This window comes from Gavialis gangeticus, unplaced genomic scaffold, assembly GCF_001723915.1.
Source record: "Gavialis gangeticus isolate Ggan-Ray unplaced genomic scaffold, GavGan_comp1, whole genome shotgun sequence".
Lineage (NCBI taxonomy): Eukaryota > Metazoa > Chordata > Crocodylia > Gavialidae > Gavialis > Gavialis gangeticus.
This window is the reverse complement of record NW_017728994.1, coordinates 13,527,320-13,546,946: the sequence shown is the minus strand read 5'-3', so window position 1 is coordinate 13,546,946 and position 19,627 is coordinate 13,527,320. Positions and strand designations below refer to the sequence as shown.

Below are 19,627 nucleotides of genomic sequence, written 5' to 3'. Positions count from 1 at the left end.
TTTGATGCTGCTAATGATGCTACTGGTGTTGAGCCAGCTAAGTTACTTTACCTGTTGTCACATAAAGTGGAGGACCGGGCATGAGGCTGTAGGGGAGGAGGAGACCTCACTGGGGACACATCTGTGTTGTGCAGAGGCCCCAGCACCAGGAAGGATGCACCTTAAAACACACACAATGTCACTCACCCACATCATGAGCTGTCAGCAGCTTGGGGTGCAGGGCCCCAGACAACAGACTACCCCAGTGAGACACACACAGCTGTCAGGCTTTGTGGCCTGGCAGGGCCCAGCACCCAGGCCTGCACTAGATTTCACCCCCCTGTGCCCCAAGACAGACGCAGTCACCCAAGCACCCACCCACATAACGAGTTTTGCCTGTCAGCAGCTTGGGGTGCAGTTCCCCCAAAACCCACCCCTGCAGTTTTCAGCCCGCTGCATCTTAACACACACAGGGTCATTTGTGCATTAATGCATTAATTTGTTTTTGCATTAATTTCTTAACGTGTGTTAATCATTGCTGGTGTTGGGGGAAAAGTAGTCCCTCTGCCATCTCTCCTTCCTGTGCTACCAAGGGAAATGAGGCCCCTCCCCCTCACTGGTGTGTGCCTGCTTGTGCTACTGGGGGAAAAGCACCCCTTCTTTCCTCACTGCTGCTGATACACACACACACACACACACGCACACACACACTCGCACACGAAAACATCCTGGGACCAGACTTAGCACCTAGATGCAGGTAAGTGTATGGGAGGGCCAGGGGTTGGAGGGCTAGGTTTCATAGTTTCATAGTTTCTAGGGTCGGAAGGGACCTGAGCAGATCATCTAGTCCGACCCCCTGCCATGGCAGGAAGAGCACTGGGGTCAAATGACCCCAATAAGGTGGTCATCCAACCTCCTCTTAAAAACCCCCAGGGTGGGAGCCTGCACCACCTCACTTGGAAGCTGGTTCCAGACCCTAGCCGCCCTGACCGTGAAGTAGCGCCTCCTGATGTCCAACTTAAACCTTCCCTCCGCCAGCTTGTGACCATTGTTCCTGGTCACTCCTTGCGGCGCTCGGGGGAACAGGGACTCCCCCAGCGCCTGCTGATCCCCCCTAACCAGTTTATAACAGGCCACAAGATCCCCCCTCAGCCTTCTCTTTTGAAGGCTGAACAGGTTCAGGTCCCGCAACCTTTCCTCATAGGACCTACCCTGCTGTCCCTTGATCATACGAGTGGCCCTCCTCTGGACCCTCTCGATGCTGTCCACATCCCTCTTAAAGTGCGGCGCCCAGAACTGGACGCAGTACTCCAGCTGCGGCCTGACCAGTGCCGCATAGAGGGGGAGGATCACCTCCTTGGACCTGCTCGAGATGCATCTGTGGATGCACGACAAGGTGCAGTTGGCCTTCCTAGCCGCCTCCCCACATTGCCGACTCATGTTCATCTTGGAGTCAATAATGACTCCCAGATCCTTTTCCACCTCCGTGCTGACAAGAGGGGAGTTCCCCAGCCTGTATGTATGGTGCCGATTGTTCCTCCCCAGGTGCATCACCTTACACTTGTCTGTGTTAAACCCCATCCTGTTCTCCTCCGCCCATCCTTGTAACCTATCTAGGTCCAACTGTAGCCTGTTGCTCCCCTCTATTGTGCCCACATCCCCCCACATCTTAGTGTCATCAGCAAACTTGAACAGGGTGCTTTGCACCCCCTCATCCAAATCACTGATGAAGATGTTGAACAGGGCGGGCCCAAGGACCGAGCCCTGTGGGACCCCACTTCCCACGTCCTTCCAGGTCGAGAAGGACCCATCCACTACCACCCTCTGGGTGCGACTCTCTAACCAGTTGGCGACCCATTGGACTGTATGGGTGTCTACGCCACAGTCCCCCAGCTTCCTAATGAGAATGGGGTGAGAGACAGTATCAAAAGCCTTCCTGAAGTCTAGGAAAACTATATCCACTGCCACCCCTGCATCCAATGATTTAGTGACCTGGTCGTAAAAGGCCACCAGGTTGGTCTGACAGGACCTGCCACTGATGAACCCGTGCTGGTTGCCCCTGAGCATGCAGTTCCCTGCTGGCCCCTCCTGGATGTGTGCCAGAATAATTTTCTCAAACAGCTTGCCCAGGATCGAGGTAAGGCTGACTGGCCTGTAGTTCCCCGGGTCCTCTTTCCTCCCCTTTTTGAAGATGGGAACCACGTTGGCCCTCTTCCAATCCTCCGGCACCTCTCCAGAGCACCACGAGTGTTCATAAAGCCGTGCCAGGGGACTTGCAATGACCCCAGCCAGTTCCTTTAGGACTCTAGGGTGAAGATCATCCGGGCCGGCTGACTTAAAGACGTCCAGCCCCTCCAGAAGCTCCCTAACTAAATCCTCACTCACTCTAGGCCCAGGTGAGCCTCCCTAGGTCTTGGGGATAGTCTAGGGTTTGTGCATATGTGTACATGTATGTACATCCAAAAATATTTATAATAAATTGGGATTCTATTACTGTTTAACTGCACAATTAAAGTAGTGATTAATCGCAACTATTTTTTTAAATCTTGTGATTAATTGTGAGTATTTTTTTTTAATCACACCCTAGTTATAACTAGGGATTCTGGTTTTTTCTGATTAAAAATTGCAAATTCTCTGATTAAAAAAAACAGATCAGAAAGGGGGAGGGAGCACGTCCCTATGCCCGTTCTCAGAATCTGGGCTGGGGGGTAAGGGCAGGGCTGCCCTGTGCAGGCTACACACATGCCAGCTGGCCTGATGGGAGTGGTTTGTACATGGTGGCCAACACTGCAACTCTTCTGCTGTGCCCCGCACTGCTTTCCCATGGCCAGCTGCACAGCTTTGCATGCAAGTGGCATGGGGCACAGAAGTGGTGGTGGCCACCATGTGTCAGCTGCTCATGTGCCGCCCAACTGGCTGACTGGTGGGGGAAGGAGCTGGGGGCTCACATGCGGCAGCTGCCACTTCACCACTGCTTGTGCCCCATGACCAGCTTCACAGCTCCATGGTAGTGCAAGGTGGTGGCTGTGATGGCTGTGTGCAGGCCAGGGGGCAGGGGTAGCCTTGCATGTGGCAGCTGCCATTACTGCTGCTTGCCTGTGGATCCATGCCTGTACAGAAGCAACCACAGCACGTGAGCCCCCCACCCGCGAGCATGGCTCTGAAGACAAGCAGCAGTGGTGCTGCAAGGTGGTGGTGGCCGCAGTGTGTGAAACCCCCCACCCCTGCCAGCCAGCCAGGTGACACACAACCACCACTGTCACCAAGCCGCACCACCACTGCCACTTGCCTAAGGAACCGTGACTGCGTCAACTGCGGCCGCCACCACATTGCTGCTGCTGCTCCTCAGCCAGGTGCACAGCTCCATAGGCACTGATCTGCGCCAGTGTGGGGTGGTGGCGGATGGATGCCAGCTGGCGGGGGTGGGGGGAAGGTTTCACATGCAGCGGCTGCCACCATGGGCACAGCTCCATAGGCAAGTGGCAGAAGTGACAGCTGCCACACGCAAGCCCCCCACCATTCCTGGTTGGTACACAGCCACCACAGCCACCACCCCTCAGTGCCATGGAACTATGCCCATAGAGCCCTGCTGCCAGCCGTGGGGTGGCAGCAGTGGTGCAGTGGTGGCTACCGCATGCGAGCCACCCCCGCCCCCCTCCACCAGCCAGCCAGCCAGCTGCACATGAGCACCCCACATGCAGTGGCCACCATCATACTGCCACTGCTGCACCCTGTGCCACTTGCCCACAGAGCCATGTGGCCAACCATGGGAAGGCAGCGTGGGGCATGGTGATAGTGGTGTGGTGGTGACTACTGTGTGCAAACTCCCCCGGCCGGCAAGCACATGTGCAGCTTGCAGAGGGGCACCCATGCCCTCACCCCCCCGGCCGTGCTCCTGGGAGCGGGCTGAGATTGGGGGCAAGGAGGCACTGCAGTTAAGTTAAATATTGCAGTCTTCTTTTTAGATACTTGTTTATATTAGCCAAATATCTATCTATTTCCTTGGTACCTCACTGGTACAAACCTAGATTCAATCTTCAAATCTAAAGTATGCTTATGTTTGCTTTACAAATAACCAGCAACAGGATTTTGCTCCATAAAGCAAAGTATCAGTGAGTTCACTAACAGGAAATGTTTCATTTTTGTTGTTGCAATGGGATGTGAAATTATTCAAGAGTAACACAATTTACATGGAAGCAATTTCCTATCCAGCAATGCAAATATGGACATGAACCTGAAACAATATACTGTTATGAAAGATCAAGGAACTGAAGTTCTGATTTTTCTTGGAATTAGGAGTGAGAAAAAGGCAAACGTGCTTAATGCACATATCTTGCTTATCTGACCAAATGCTTGCTCCTGGGGTGTTCTTTGATTGGTATTAGATGATCTAATTGTTAATGAGGCTATCCTGGCAAAAAAAAAAAAAAAGTATCAGAGGATTCAGTTACATTTTGCACTTAAAACTGACTTGAGGGACTGCACTTAATTTGTATATTATTTACATATATTTTATTGGCGTGTATATTATGCATCATTTGGGGATAATTTTAATAAGATACTTTTAGCTTCTGAAATTGGGGTATATAAAGAACTACATTCATATCTGATAACGAATGGACAGATGAAGTACGTCAAATAAGCCTAGGGCCAGTCACCCTAACTGCAACTCTATCCTGCAGTGCTAAGTGTAAATAGCATACAAGCCTTTTCATTCATTATTGTGTACACAGTCAGCTGGGATTTGGTGTGTTGCTGATCTACTCTCTCACCAAAGGCCAGAGAAGGAGGAAGAAAGGCTTTTTCTGAGTGTCCCTCTGTTGTGATAAGCAGATAATAGGGGTCTTATAAGCTAGTAACTACTTCTAAGGAACCATACACTAAATACTGGCACACTGCTGGAGGTGGCCTAAGGAGCTGAGATTTTTTTCAGAGGAAGCAATTAGAGCTGAGACTCAAAAGAACAAGGACAATATCTGCTTGAGGTTAAATCAGTAAGAGCAGAACCTAGACAAAGAACTTGGCTGAGAGCCCCCATCCCCAGCACTAGAGCAGTGTTCACCTGTGGTGGTACAGGTAGCAGAGCCCCCAGAGTGTGCCTCAGTCTCCTAACCAAGACACTGGCCTGCTTCCCCTAGAAATCCTTAAAGCTGGGACAAAAAAAATTGTGAGTGAGTACAACTAGGAGAAGAAATAGCAGCCAGTTGCTCATCAGTCATTCACAGGTGTGGGAGGAGGACTGGGTTCAGGACTATTGCCAAGAAATTCTTAGGTAGATTCACCTGCTGATAATTTGTTATTTACATTTTCTTAAGATGCTGTTTCAATTTTGTAGTTCACTTTTTAAGAAAATCCTGTTTGGTTAACCCCCTAGACTCATTGCTTTTGAGTGGGGAATAGATTAGTGGCCTGAAGGAATAAAAATATATGATACAAAAGGAATAACAAATAGAAAATAAAATATAAAACAAACCAGAAATACAAAGAGAATAAGGAGAAGATAAAAGAGCTCTTCTTCTGAAGCCTTGATGCAGTGTGTGTGTGTCAGCTCTTCTTAGGTACTGCAGCTACAAAGCCAGGCTAGCCAGCAGCCAGAAATGATCCACAGCACAAGGAGCATTCTGCAGTGCTGAACAATTGACAGAGCAGCTCTTCAGTCTCTTTGCACACACACATAGTCTACCGCTACAAATGGAGGTAGGGAGGTGTGACTGAGATGGGAGGATCAAGCACTAGTAAAAATGATGAGAGTGGGGTGCAAGCCTGTTCTTCTTTCTCTCCATGTAGCTGTTGCAGACTGCATTAGTGAGAGCATCTACAGTAAAAACAGGTGCTCTGTGTGAAGAAAAGCAGGAAGCTTCTGGAGGTACAGAAGAATCAAAATCAGCAAACTTCTGAACAGTTGGATACGTACTGCAGGTCACAGAGGTAAAGGGGGAAATACCTTGATTGTCTGCATTCCAGCATAGGTGAATATTCTCCTACAACTATGTAGCTAAGATAAGAAGACTAGTCATGTTCCTGCTCCAGGGTGTAAACTGATCTAGCCGGAGTTTGGACATAGCATTCCACAGCTTCCTGGGTGTGAAATTAATTCACCAAGTTAAGCTTGCATAACTGAAGAATGGAGCTGTCTGTGCTGCTGCATGTCAAGGAGCACACTTCTAAACCACCTTATCCAGAGGCGGGAACATTAGATCCCAAAATCTCACTGCATACAGGAAACAAAGGGGCTGCACTGATGCTTTATGGCCCAGATGGGAAAAGGGATTATACTCCCAAAGCTATAAGAACACAAGCAAAACTTGGAAGAGGAGCAGAGTTCAAACTCTGGCCTTAGTACAGACTGTTTCCTCCTGTCCTGTGAAAAATCTGAAGTTCCATCAGTGCAGGTCCCTAGCAGGTGGCCTTACAATAAATCCCAATTCTCACCGCCAAAACCCTGCCAGAATTCATAAGTGAGACAGATATATCAGAATCCTGCCTTCATTAGAATCACAACGAAAGCTACATTTTAAATATCTTCTCTCTGCTTTGAAGTTCTGTACATTTTAACTTCTGCCTATTTCTCCTCTTGCATCTCCTCCTTTCTTGGTCTTTTGTACCACCCAAGGTACATGATTTACTATTCCTAGCACTCCTCTATTAGGAAAGTATCATACAAAAGTAATGGACTGCAAAAGGAGGTGGGGACCTCAAAAATTATTTAGCCATATACATTTCAAGTGGCTTCTACTGACTTGGGCCACTAGACCTCTCTTCTTTTTATCTTTGAGGTCAATCTTAGAATATGCATCTCCCAGGGTTGTGTGTCCTGGATATTAACAGTATAAATAAAAATAAGGTAGATGTGTGATAAACTTCACCCATCTGCCACTGTTGCACCATCTACATTGGGTACTTATAGGGTGACCATATGGACAATGTGAAATCTGGGACCCTGCCTGCCTGCCTGCCTGCCTGAAAACCCACCCACCCACTCCCCCCAAGTCACTGCTACAGGTAGAAAGGAAGAGGCAGCCTGGTGCAGCTCTGCTATTACTATTCAGGCAGCTAAAGGAGTTAATGGCCCAGTGTTCTTTACTTCACAAGTGTTAACGATCATCTCCCCTTTTTATTTGTCATTTCAAGCTAACCTATTTTAGGGCAATTTCGCTTTCTGCCAGGGCTTCTTATTTCACAGCTTGTGCCATTCTGCCTCTATGTCCCGCTCCTCAGAGGCACCCAATGGATGGGATTGGCCTCCAAAATCTGGGACTGTGCCAGCCAAATTACAACATATGGTCACCCTACATACTTAGACTGTGATCATGTAGTCCAGGGGTAGGTAAGCCCTAGCACAGGTGCTAGAATGTGGCATGCAAAGGCATTTTGCTTGGGACACGTGCCTCGGGGTGGACAGTGAGGATGGGGCCAAGGCTGCACTGCCACAACAAAGGTCGAGCCCTTTGCAGCTCCCCTGTCATCTTACAAGTTGAGGTTGTGGGTGTTTTTGGCACCATGCCCAAAAACGTTGCTGACCCCGATGTAGTCTATACTATGAAGAAAGGCATCCATGCTTACTAGTCAGATCCTTTAGTTTACAAGATCTTTGGGGCAGACAGCTTTATCCCATATGTGTCTGTCAACTGGCTTGCACATTGTTAGGTCTAAAAATAGACCTGATCAAAACAGTTTTTAATCAATGTTTCTAGCAAAATATTTCTTTAATTAAAATGACTTATTGTACAAAATAGAAATGCCATATGAGAGAAATTCCATCTTCATTTTAAAAGGCTTGCTGTTTCACTTGGAGAGGGGAGTTAACTGACCACTGAAAAAATTACTCAAAACTAAAATAAAACATTGTCCTAAGCAGTGGGGTTTCATACTGAGCCCAGTTGGGTGCATAAAACTGGTACAGCTGCTTTGTAGCTATGTTCACTGGTGTAGTCAGCTATACTTTTCCCTTTGATACAGGGTTTGGTCCACTAGATCTGCATGACTCATGAAGTCACTGACATAAACCTTCCCTGTGATGTTACAGAGAAGGTTGCTATAGAAAAGGCTGTGTGAGGCATCTTGTGTGGGACTTTTAGGGACATAGGAACTGCTGCCGCTGTTGGGGACATAGAAACAGCATAAGAACAGTTTTTAAAGGAAGAATGGAGAACTGAGAATGGTAGTGTGAGAGTGATGTTATAACCGTGATGTTCCTGGAATTATGCACAAGGCAAGGATTTCTTTCGGCGATAGCTTTTATTGGAGCAACTGCATAGTTGGGATAGAGCTAGACAAGCTTTCGAATGCAAGGCATTCTTCAGAATAAGTATATAGGTATTTTAGGGCTCACAAAAATTTGCTTGTGAACCACATTCAGGCTGCCTAAGCTTCATGCAACAGAAAACCAGATTCATACATCACACACTCCACCCACGCTGTCAAAAAGAGAGACACAGGTCCCCAGGCATTACAGAGTATACAGCTGTGTACTTTCCTTGGCTCTAATTGGTAGATAAAGGGAGGCAGCTGGGCTCTGACCAGTAACCACTCAAGGACAACAGTGTTATTCTAAGAAAACTGCCTTCACAGTAGGAAAGCTTCAGGTAAGAGAAACTGAATGTGACTGTGGAGGAAAACTTCTTAGCACTCAAGAGGCCAAGTATGAGCTCTATGTAAGTTGATTGTTACCCTGAATTAGATATGAACTTTGCCTGACTTCTGGAAAAGCAGGGCTAAGGAAGATGAGACTGTTTACTATATGTACCTGGAATTTATTAAATAATGTCTGAATAAACAAACCGTAGGAGGGGGACTTAATTTCTTAAGTCTGCTAAAAAGTGGATAATTATCAGTCCAACATAAATCAGACCTTGTGCAGGTGAGTGAATCAAAATCCAACTTCTATCAGAATGCTTTCAGAAAAACCTTATGGGAAGTGTAGGGGGAATATTTATGCTGAAATCCTTTTCATTGGGAAAAGGTGCTTAGGCAAAGTCACTTTTTCCCCCAGAATATTGTATCAACTTCAGTGTTTTCCCTTGGGGAAAAAAATGTCTATTTTTCTGCTTTGAAAAAAATGCTTTAGAGTTTTGTTCTGGTTTTATGGATTTTTTTTGTTTTACATTATTTCACAACATATTAGTGCAATGCATGATAAATACTACTATGATTGAACTATCATAACACAAACATTATTGTGAGCTATTATTTTGTTTTGTTCAATAGATGATGTGCTGCCCTCCAAACTGTTGTCTGTGATTTTTATTTAAAAAAACAACCCCAAAACTTACTGTCTGTAAGGGAGTCCCATCCCCATTAACTACAACTATCAACTTTGCAAAAGAAGGGAATACAATAATTTAAAAAAAAAGAATATGCTGCCTTACCTATAGTTGTTCCCAGCTGGACCTTCAAGTGAGGACAGCATTAGATGCTACCTGTGCTGCAATACAGTGGATGCTGTTCAGTTGCTTTCAAGTACACCTGGAGCCAGCCTCTGCCATTACCTGGGATTAGATTTTGTAGTTCATGTTTAGCCAGGTAATTCATCTAAAATGAGAGATCTGATCCCATGTCCGTCGTGGTGTTCCCTAAGGAAGATCTGCCTCTTGTGAGTCCACTACTTTACTCCTGTGCCTAGAAAAATATGACTGCTCTCACTGGGTGTAAACCCACAAACCTTTGGAAGCCATTCAAAAGGACAGCAGCTGGTATGCTCTAATTTTTGTGGAAAGGAGTTAAGAAGAATTCGAATGCTGGAAACTGGCTCTGCTCTGGATGAAGACTTTTAAAGTTGGAGCTGTTTGCTGCATTTAAATCATTCTTAATTTGTGCACATGCAACTAGAAGGTTCCAGATGCTGCCCTTTTTTGAAAGGGGTTAATGGGTTCACATCCTACGGCAAGTTTCTCTGTTACTCAGTAAGATGAGAAGTTCCAAGCAGATTCCTTCTGATGCAGGGCTGTGCAAGTGGTGGTTAGTCAAGGGCTGCATGTTTGGCCCATGAGAGGTTTAGCTGAGGGGCTGGGGGCTCTGGGCTCCCCCTCCCTTCTCTAGATGCTACTTCCTGCCCCTGCCCCAGAGGATGAGTGCAGGGCTCTGGGCATGCAGTGCAACAGTAAGGGGGTTGTCCATGTGGGTATACCATGCAGCAAAGTGACACCCATGCAGCATATGGTCCAGGGGCCCACGACTCACTCAAACACAGTCCTTGACTGCTTGGAAGTTGGGCAGGCCTGCTATTACCTAATGGGATCAACGGAACCTCTTGCAAAAATAGATGTGCTGGTTGTAGTGGATGAATTTGGCTTTATTTTACCACCATTTCCACTCTAGTTTCAACTGAAAACATATTCTTATTTCTTGTCTTGGATAGCTTCTTCCTGAAAGCAGCTGCATTTTGCTGGTGGATGTTGCTGTGTGCAGTTTGTCAAGTTTGCAGAGTACTTTGGGTTCCTTTTACTATGGAATATGCTATTTACATCTCAGCCTGTTATCTAAGAGAGTGGTTGTCCCCAGATAGACATGTGCTTCAGTTTGGGGGAACCCCAGTGCTCTTTCACTAATGTGCAGTGAGACATTGGGCAAGTTGCTTCCCCTCTCTGTTCTTCCTCTCTGCCCTTCATCTGTCTTGTCTAGCTAGACTGCAAACTGTTCGAAGCAGATGGTCTCTGATGGGTCATACAGTGCCCAGGGATATTGTGTTGGTATCTCTAGACTTGTCTAAACTGAATACATTTTGGTCTGCTAATACTGGGCCAGCTTCATTAGTGACAAAAAGCCATACAAGAGCATGTATCCCAAAAGGGGTTAATCTGCAGCTACCAGGCTCTCATTCAGCTGCCGCTCCTTCCATCTTGTGGCTGTAGCAGCAGCGAGGAGCCCTGGGCTTCCTTTTTGACGTATGCTTCCTGCACATGTCCTGGGGGCAGCATATCACGCAGGAGCCCACAACTGGTACCTGCCCACATGAATGGTAGAATGGCTGCCCCCACACATAGTGGAGTGGTGAGGGGTCTTTTTTTTTAATGGCCTTTGGCCATCCTGGTGCAGTCCACACAGGGTGAAGCCCCCAGCCACTAAGAAGTCAGACAGCCTTGCTGTTGACTCATTTTTCTTTAAATAAAAAATCCTCTGAAATGTTGTTCTGGGTAGATACATTACTTAAAATGCCAGTGAAAGCTGGTTGCCTATCAACATTACAACTCCAAACATTAAGAACAAAAAAGCTGAACTGGTATTGACAGCTACAGAAAATGTTGTTTGCAGAAGCCATTTAGATGAGGCTTTTTTGTGGTGGAGACTGGGAACTATGATGTGATTCTACACCTGGATCTGGTTGCTATGTAGGCTTGAGCAGTACATACCTTTCCCTAGGGTTGTCATAATCAATCTTCTGTTCTTGTGTATAGAATCATAAATGTTTTTTTATTTTGGGATGGGGAGATTATGAGGTTGTGTCCATTGCAAAAGAGGCCAGACTAGGAGTCAACCATTTTGTGTCACTAAGTTGCTCTGAGTTTGGGCAAAATGATATATAGATACTCAAAGGGCACTGAGATATCTACCCCAATCCCACCACAACACATCTGGAAAGCAGGTTTGCTACAAAAAAAACACATCCCAATCAATAAGTGAACAAAGATAGTTTTGTTCATAATTATGACTTAACAGATGCATCTGATTTCTTGACATTTAGCCTAAATGGTCTTTTCTCTATGTTACCAATATGTTCTTATTCTAAGTAAGCACTGTGCAGACTTTAAGGAAAAGACATGAACAGTATTTTTTTTTTTTTTCTTCACAGGTTCAGAATCTTAAAATTGAAGAAATCATGGTGGAAACTGTCCTGGCACCATGGACAATATTCTTGGTCATCTTCGCTGCAGTGCTCATAATGAGCTTTTTGATGTTTCTTCCCCCTGCTGCCGTTGTGATCTGGAGAATGAAGTATATGCCTCAAATATCTTTGAATGGAGCTGTATAACTAGGCCTCTTGGATGATATAATTCCATGGATCCCATCAAAGACTCTAAATAAACCAAGCTATGAAAGTGTCTCATAGATAGCAATTATTGCTTGAGATCCATCATGAGACTGAGCTTTTCCAAAGTCTATAATTGCTGAAATCCTGCAGGATGCTGCATCTAATTAATACAAATGTAATATGGCTGCTACTACTCTACCTTCAACTTATTGGCTGGGGGCTGGTATGGCACAGGTGCTAAGGTATACAGTTGATAGCCCAGGAGTCACAAGTTTAAGGCCATAGCCTCAGCACTCACAGTGCAGCCAGTCAGATTCTATTGAATCTGGAATTTCTGATAAACATTTTGTCACAAGAACATGAGAAAAGAAAGGAAAAGACGTCATTGGTTGTATTGCAGCTATCATCACTTGTTTGTTTCTTGGACTGAGTTTCTCTTTATGACCATCCCTGACAAAATATGACTAGAGAAAAGCAAGTGTATAATGCTGTGGTCTCTGACTGCCCTTAAGTAATCTGAATGCTGCTTGCCTTTTTCTACTTATGAATAGGCACTTGCAAGCAGTTGCAGCAAATTGTCTTACTTTTAAAACATATGGCAATTATAAAAGTCTGAGAAGTTCAAGGCAAATGGTACGCACTAGGAAGTATTATTTATCACAATCTGACAAAAGCTTAAAAAGGGAGTGATGCTATAGAAAGTATATTGTGGTACTGCTAATGGTTATTCAACCATTAGTCTTGCACCTGCATGATTTGAAAACTTGTTCGTGGTCTAGAACACTTGTTTTTCTTGTCTGCTTTTTTTGCAAATTCTAACAGTCGGAACACAAAGCTAGCCCCAGCCCTTGGCTAGAATTTTGGTTTGATTTATATGCTCTGGTGCTCAAATATGCCAATGTAAACACCGACTATGACAAGTTAATACAAACAGACTGCAGGTGTTTTCCCTGAAATATAGTATATGAATGTACTGGAGGAAATAGTGAGATGTATTTAAAACTAAAGGAAATTTAAATAAACATGATTGCTTACTTTGTGCGCCTGATCACTTCTCTCACAGAATATTTTGAAAGGGAGGAAATATAAAAGCATAGTTGTGATCTTGTAAGCAAAGCAAGAGCCAGTGTTCTATATAGGTAAAACATGTATATAGAGGGTCTTATTCTGCTTCTGTTATGCTGAATGAAGTAGGATGACTTGCGCTTACTGCTTTCTCTTACCCTACAGGAAGGGTTCCATGAGCTACTTTGTAACTTGCATTCTGATGTAAATGTATGCCACTGATCGGAAGCTGTACTGTTTATCCTGCGAAGGTCACTAGCATGCCAATTTAATGGAGTGAAAATGTCAGTATGCTAATGGTTCTTCAAAAAAATAATACTTAAATCAGCTTCATTCTGCACATGCTAATCCAAGCTGTTCTGGCCTGAGGCTGAATAAATCCTGAAGACTAAATTTCGTTATTTTAAAATTTCTCATTTTCTGGCCAAAAAAAAAAGAGAGAAGATAACTGCACTGTAGTTTTGTTTCCTGGATTGAGTTTCTAAGTATGACCATTCTCTTTATGATCTTCCCCCTCTCTATAGTTTTGGTGCCAGAGGCAGGGCTGCAAACCAGGCAGATACCTCCATCAACTTTGAATCAAAAGTCCAGAATCCTCTCCCTATACTCCCCTCCTAGGGGTTCTGGTCTCTGTGCCCAGGATTGTTAATGTTTTGGTGTTTTTAATCCAATGACCGTTCTATGAACAATGGAGAAATCTGCATCTTTTGAATTCAGAGGGCAATATTTGTGTTCCTTCTATGGTGAATAAGTTTAATTCAGTATAGTACTGCCTTATAGGGCTGTGCAAAGCTTCAGACCACGATTCGGATTCAGACGATTCGGAGGCCGAATCAGCATGTCCAGATTGGATTGCTGGCTGCTTTAGGCTTTCCAAATTGATTTGGAGCTTCTGAATCAATTCAGAAAAGATTCAGAGGGCTGTCTGTAGGGGGAAACAGAAACTTAGAAGAGGGAGGGGGAGGAGGGGGGAAAAGACTGATAAGTCTAGGTGGCCAGTGAGCATGATTTCTCTCTGACTGCCTTTCCAATTACAGTGGCTGGGGGGAGGGACATAGAAACAGCATAAAAGCCTCTGTGTGCAAGCTTGCTCTGCCTTTTGTCATTTGGTTCTGTCTGAGAAACAGCATCAGAAAGGTACTGTGCACTGCATGGCTTGCTTCATAGTCAGCAGTTGTTACTTGCTTGCTCCTTTTTGTTGTTAGAAAGGATTGGGTAAGATTTAGCTTAGCTTAGGATCTCTTAATACTATCCAGTTCATTTCTTTCAATTTATAGTTGCTCGCTCTTTTTTCTTTTTTTGCAAACTTGGAAGAAAGAAAGCTCTGTGTTTTCCCTGCCAACGTGATCCATCACTCTGCAGGGAGGCATACAAATTGCACACACACACTTATAATATACAGACATACAAGAAGAAAAATCAGATATTTGTAGAAGAGAGTCAGATTATATATAGTAGTTATTAGTTATTAATATTATTATAGTTAGTTTACATAAAGACTAAAGACAACACAGAAGTCAGATTGAGACTAACACAGAACTCAGGGTTTTAGAAGAAGGAGATATATCATTTTAGGTACACATTAGAACACAGAAGAAGAACAAGAAGTACAGTAGTAGTAGTCAAACATTCACATTAATAGAACATCACAGAAGAAGACACCATATATAGTTATTAATAATCAAATCAGAGTCCAGTGCATGCACACAACACAGAGGGAATAAAACACACAACACAAAAGGAGTGACACACACATGCACCTTTTGCAGCACAGGAAAGATAAGGTCTTCTGGCAGGTACTGGAAAAGCAGGTTCCAGGTCTTCTGGCAGTGAAGGGAGAGGGAGTAAGGGGAGAGCTAGAGCTGCAAGTCCCCACCCCCCAAAACATAGATGCATTCTCTTCCCAAGCAACCATGATGCTTCTGCTGCCAGTGGAAGCAAGGCGGTGGGAGCAGTGTCTGCACCTGACATCCCTGCATCTGCACCACCTCCCCTCAGTTCAGAAATAGGCACCACCAGCAGAATCACTGTCTTCTCCACCCCAATGTCATCTCTTAGCGTGAGCCTCCCACTGTCAGAGCTGGAGCTGGAACCAAGGGTGCTGAGCACCCTGGCTCAAGGAATTCTGGGGACCAAGGGAGAATCAGAGTTTGTGCTCCACACCCCTCAAATTTCCCCTAGACCCAGGTATCCTCCAGAAAGCAGCACCACAGAGGAGGTTGAGGTTGTGGAGGCAAGTGGCTCAGCTGAGGCAGCTCCTCCTGCTGTTGTGCCTCAGCCTACTGAGGAGTGGGATGAGGCAGCATCCTCACCCTCAGCCCAGAAGTGGGGGAGTAACATACTGTGGGAGAATTCTGAGCTGGCAGATGATCCCAGGTTTGCCATCTGCTAGCACTGCTGAAGACACATCAGCCAGGGAAAGCACATGAAACACTTTTCCACCACAGCGATGCTGCTGCATCCAAGGAGGCAGCACCCCCTTGCCCATCTTCCTGTTCAGCCTGGCACCAGTGCAAGCATACCAAAAGGGAAGTCTCCCACTCATTCCAAAGCCCCCTTCCCCGCAAAGCAGAGGCAGGCCACCCTGGACCAGTGGGGGAAAGCTACAGACAGAGCGGGGGTGAGTTGCAAAGGCGAGCAAGATCACCCAGAGCATTGGGGAGATGCTTGCTCTGGATAGCCAGCCCTTCTCCCTAGTTGAGTGTCCAGGATTCAGGTGGCTTGTAGTACTTCTGGCCCCACCTTACAAAGTCCCCACATGCACCACCTTTGGCAGGATGGTGGTACCCACCACTGTATACAGGGAGTACTTGAGGGAGGAGCTGTGCAAGGCAGGGCCACAGGTAGCCTTGCACTTCACCTCAGACATCTGGAGCAGCCAGGGTAGCGATCACGCCTACCTCTCCCTGACAGGGCACTCGTGCTATCAGTCAGGCCATTGGTGGGCTCTCCTGCCACCTGAGGTGCTGAATGAGTCCCACACAGCAAGGGAGATCATGGGGGCCATGAACTGAATGGTGCAGGGGTGGCTCATTGGGCAGGCCGAGCTCACCCGCGGGTTCATGGTCATTGACAACAGGGCCAATATGGTGAAGGCTGTCCATGATGCCAATTTTGTTGGCATCCACTGTGTGGTACACAGGCTGCCCATCATAGTAAGGGATGCATTGGAGGGGGACAGGGCTGCTGGTGATGGCACCACCACCACTACTGCTACAAGCCAGCTGATTTCAAAATGCAGGCAGGTGGTGGGCTATTTCCACTGCAGCATCAAGGGGTACACTACCATGTTGTGTAGAGGCCCCAGCACCAGTGAGGGCACACCTTAACACAAACGCAGTGTCACCCACCCAGTGTCACAAGTTTTGCCTGTTAACAGCCAGAGGTGCAGGGCCCCAGAACCTCCCCCTGCACCTATCTCTTTGACAGCTGGCAGGCTTAATGGCCACAGCAGGGCCTGGCAGGCCTGCAGTAGTTTCTCTCCCCTGCCCCTCCTGCCACACCCTAAGACAGATTTGTCTGACAAATCTGTCACACCCCATAATGAAAACATATTAGCATCATGATGGTCACTATGTTTATGGAACAGACAAGCTTGAAGAATGGATACAGCTGTTTAAAAATATTCTGAATATTTTATTTATACAAAAATTGCCCATTATCCCTTTTAGGATGATTTGTGTGCAATAAGCTTATCATTTTTAACTTATCTACAAAGTGAGGCATCATAGGCACCATAAAGACTCAGTTAAACCTGGTTTCCTGTTGTCAGCATAAGCTTACAGTAATTGCCTGATCACATGACAACTTGGAAATTTGTCCCTCACTATTTAGAGATGCAACCTATGCTGCTAAAAGCACAAGGAAAAATATTTACTCAGTTTGGTCGAGCTTGACTTTGATAAAAAAGATAAAATGAGATACTCTATTGAAGTTCATTCCCTGTGAAGTTGTGTTGCAACTCAGCAGAGCAAACAATAACAGTGCATAAGGTAATGGAAAAATCCATTAAAAAATCTATGTAATTTAAAGGGTCTATTTATTTTCAGTGAACACAGTTATTCCTTTAAAACAAATATTGTGTGGCCATTTTTAGTCATTACCCTATGTCCTAAAATTCTCTAGTTCTTTGCTTTCTGCCTTAAAGTTACTTTTCTTAATAACACAGTAGTAAATTTAAAATGATATTCAATAGCCAAATATTTTGGTGAGTTTAACCACTTCAACTATCTGTGGATATAATCATTGGAAATTTCCCCATCCCCTGCTCTGTCTCTGCACCCAGGATGCTTGTTTTATTTTCACTGTCTGACCAGGACCAGCCCCCAAAATCTGGGACATATGATTACCCTATTTAAAGGTAACCTGCAACAGAAGCAGGTCCCTTAGGGGACTGATCCAGTAGGCAGTTCACAGCACATAGAGAGGATAGGGTGTCTTATAAAATGCAGTGGCAGATATGTTTTGCTCTGGGTTGTTTTTTAAACAAAGCAATGGGAAGAAAAGGAAATTCCCATCTTTAAAATTATATCCTAATGCTTCAAACTCACCCAGAACCAGAACCAGATTGAATTCTCTATTCAGTTAAATGAGGGTTAAATCCACATCTGCCATCTCCCTAGAGAATGGCCTAACCACCAGTCTATTGGCTATTCCAGGTGGGGCACTTTTTATGCCCCCTGCTGAAGGTGTGTAGCAGTGCAATAAAGACTGAAGAATTCATTGGGCCAAAATAAAGATACCAACAGTGAACTCACTAGCATGAAATTGAGGATCAGCATTTCTGATTTCTACTCCCCAAACTGTTTCTTTATTGTTCATAGAACTGTCATTAGATAAAAAAAAACACATTAATAATCCTGGGAACAGAGACCAACCCCTAGAGAGGGGATAAGGAGAAGATGTGGGATTTTTGATTCAAAGTTGATAGAGGTATCTGTCTGGTGTCTGCCTGGTGTCTGCAGCTCTTCTTCTGACACCAAAACTATAGAGAGAGGGAAGATTTCAGATCCATCCCTGTACTTAGCATATCCACTTGACTAACTCAAGGTACCTCCCTACTCAATAAATAAGTTTTTGGAGTGTCGTTCTGGGGCACTTAACTCTCTCTAGGCAGTGTATCAAGGACTCTGACCAAATTCAGGGTTCTGCATCCTTTTGGGGGAGGATAGATGCCTCAAAATTAGGTGTCCACACTAATCTGAAATTTCAAACACCTCAGCCAGGTATCTTCTACATTCCAGTACAGACGGATGTGTTTTGTAGAAAGAGAGAATATCTTGAATTATGGAGTAGACTGAGCATAAGCCATCTCCCTCCAGAAAGTTCATAGTATTCTGACCTCACTTTAGAAAGTTAATGAGACAGAAGACAAGCCTTGGTTTGGGGTCATATGGAACTGAAGCCAAGGCAACAAAACTCCATGCCATTTTTAAGAAGCTGCTGGGTTGTTTTGGGAGGCTGTTAGAGAACAGAACACTTATGCAAACAACTATGACATCTAGACAAAGCTTTGTGGCTGCCTGCTATGTTTTTCAGGTAATCCGAGGGCTTTGTTTTATTTCTTTTCTGTTGGCAGTACACCATGTTCACAGATCTGATGACACTACCCCCAGTGTTTGTGTTCTCTTTGTTTTCATTTCTTTTTGCCCATCTTCAGTAGCCACAAACAGAGGCTATACCTAATGTATAACAACTCTTCTTTTCATTATTCATTATTCATTATGACCACCTGCGACACAGTGATCATTTCAGGGCCATTACTCTTTGTATCTAAGAGTGAGAGTTTTTAAACCCTGTCATTAAATTGGAATATTAAACTAGACAAAATCTTTGCTTTTTGGGCCAATAACTGAAGTGGACAGTCCAAATCTTTATTTACTGGATGACAGTATTGGTACTGCTAGGGGCCCTTCTTCCAGTCCCACTCCTGCAGGCTTGCCAGTGAATAGGAAAAAAAAAAGCCTTTGTTCACTTTCAGTTGGTTGATCAATCCAACTGCTAGAAGACCAGGATACACAAACCCCAAGCTCTCCTGAAAACATGCCTCTTTGGACATTTATTAATTGATTCATCCAACTGCACACCAATACAAAGACAGCTAGATTTTATCCCTTTCTATTGCATATTGGTGAATTGTCATTTTAGTCCATTTTCTACTTTCCTTGGATATTTTATCAACTTCCAATCCACCCAGAAATTCACCCTTTGATTGAGGATATACTAACTAGAGTGTGTGTATAATCAATACTTAAGCACTTAAGAGATCAATACCTCCCAGTCCTCCTAGTTTGATCAGTTAATTTTTGTTACACACCAGAGTGGTCTGACTATCAAGCAATCCTTAGTTTTGGGTTTTCCTAACACCCTAACATAGTCTTGGCTCAGTCAACAGGCAGTAGAAAATGATGTCAATGGAAAGAGGAGAAGTCTTCATTTTGGGCCAATTATAATAAGGCAGTAGGCCTGTGCGAATAGGAAACTCATAGAATCATAGAAGTAGGGTCGGAAGGGACCTTGTAGGTCTTCAAGTCCGACCCCCCTCCTGAGCAGGAGAAAAACTGGGCTCAGATGACTCCAGCCAGGTTGGCATCAAGCCTCTTCTTAAAGACCCCC

The 19,627-nt window shown here is 45.0% G+C and overlaps 1 long non-coding RNA gene across 2 annotated transcripts; it reads left to right on the top strand.

The window, feature by feature from the left end:
• Positions 1-8,446: 8,446 nt before the first annotated feature.
• Positions 8,447-12,992, top strand: LOC109287337. Of its 2 annotated transcripts, XR_002094836.1 has the most exons (3): positions 8,447-8,564; positions 9,187-9,501; positions 11,768-12,992. It is a non-coding gene; the product is annotated as an uncharacterized LOC109287337 (long non-coding RNA). The 2 variants fall into 2 exon arrangements; XR_002094837.1 differs by lacking the exon at positions 9,187-9,501.
• The last annotated feature ends 6,635 nt before the right edge of the window (positions 12,993-19,627 follow it).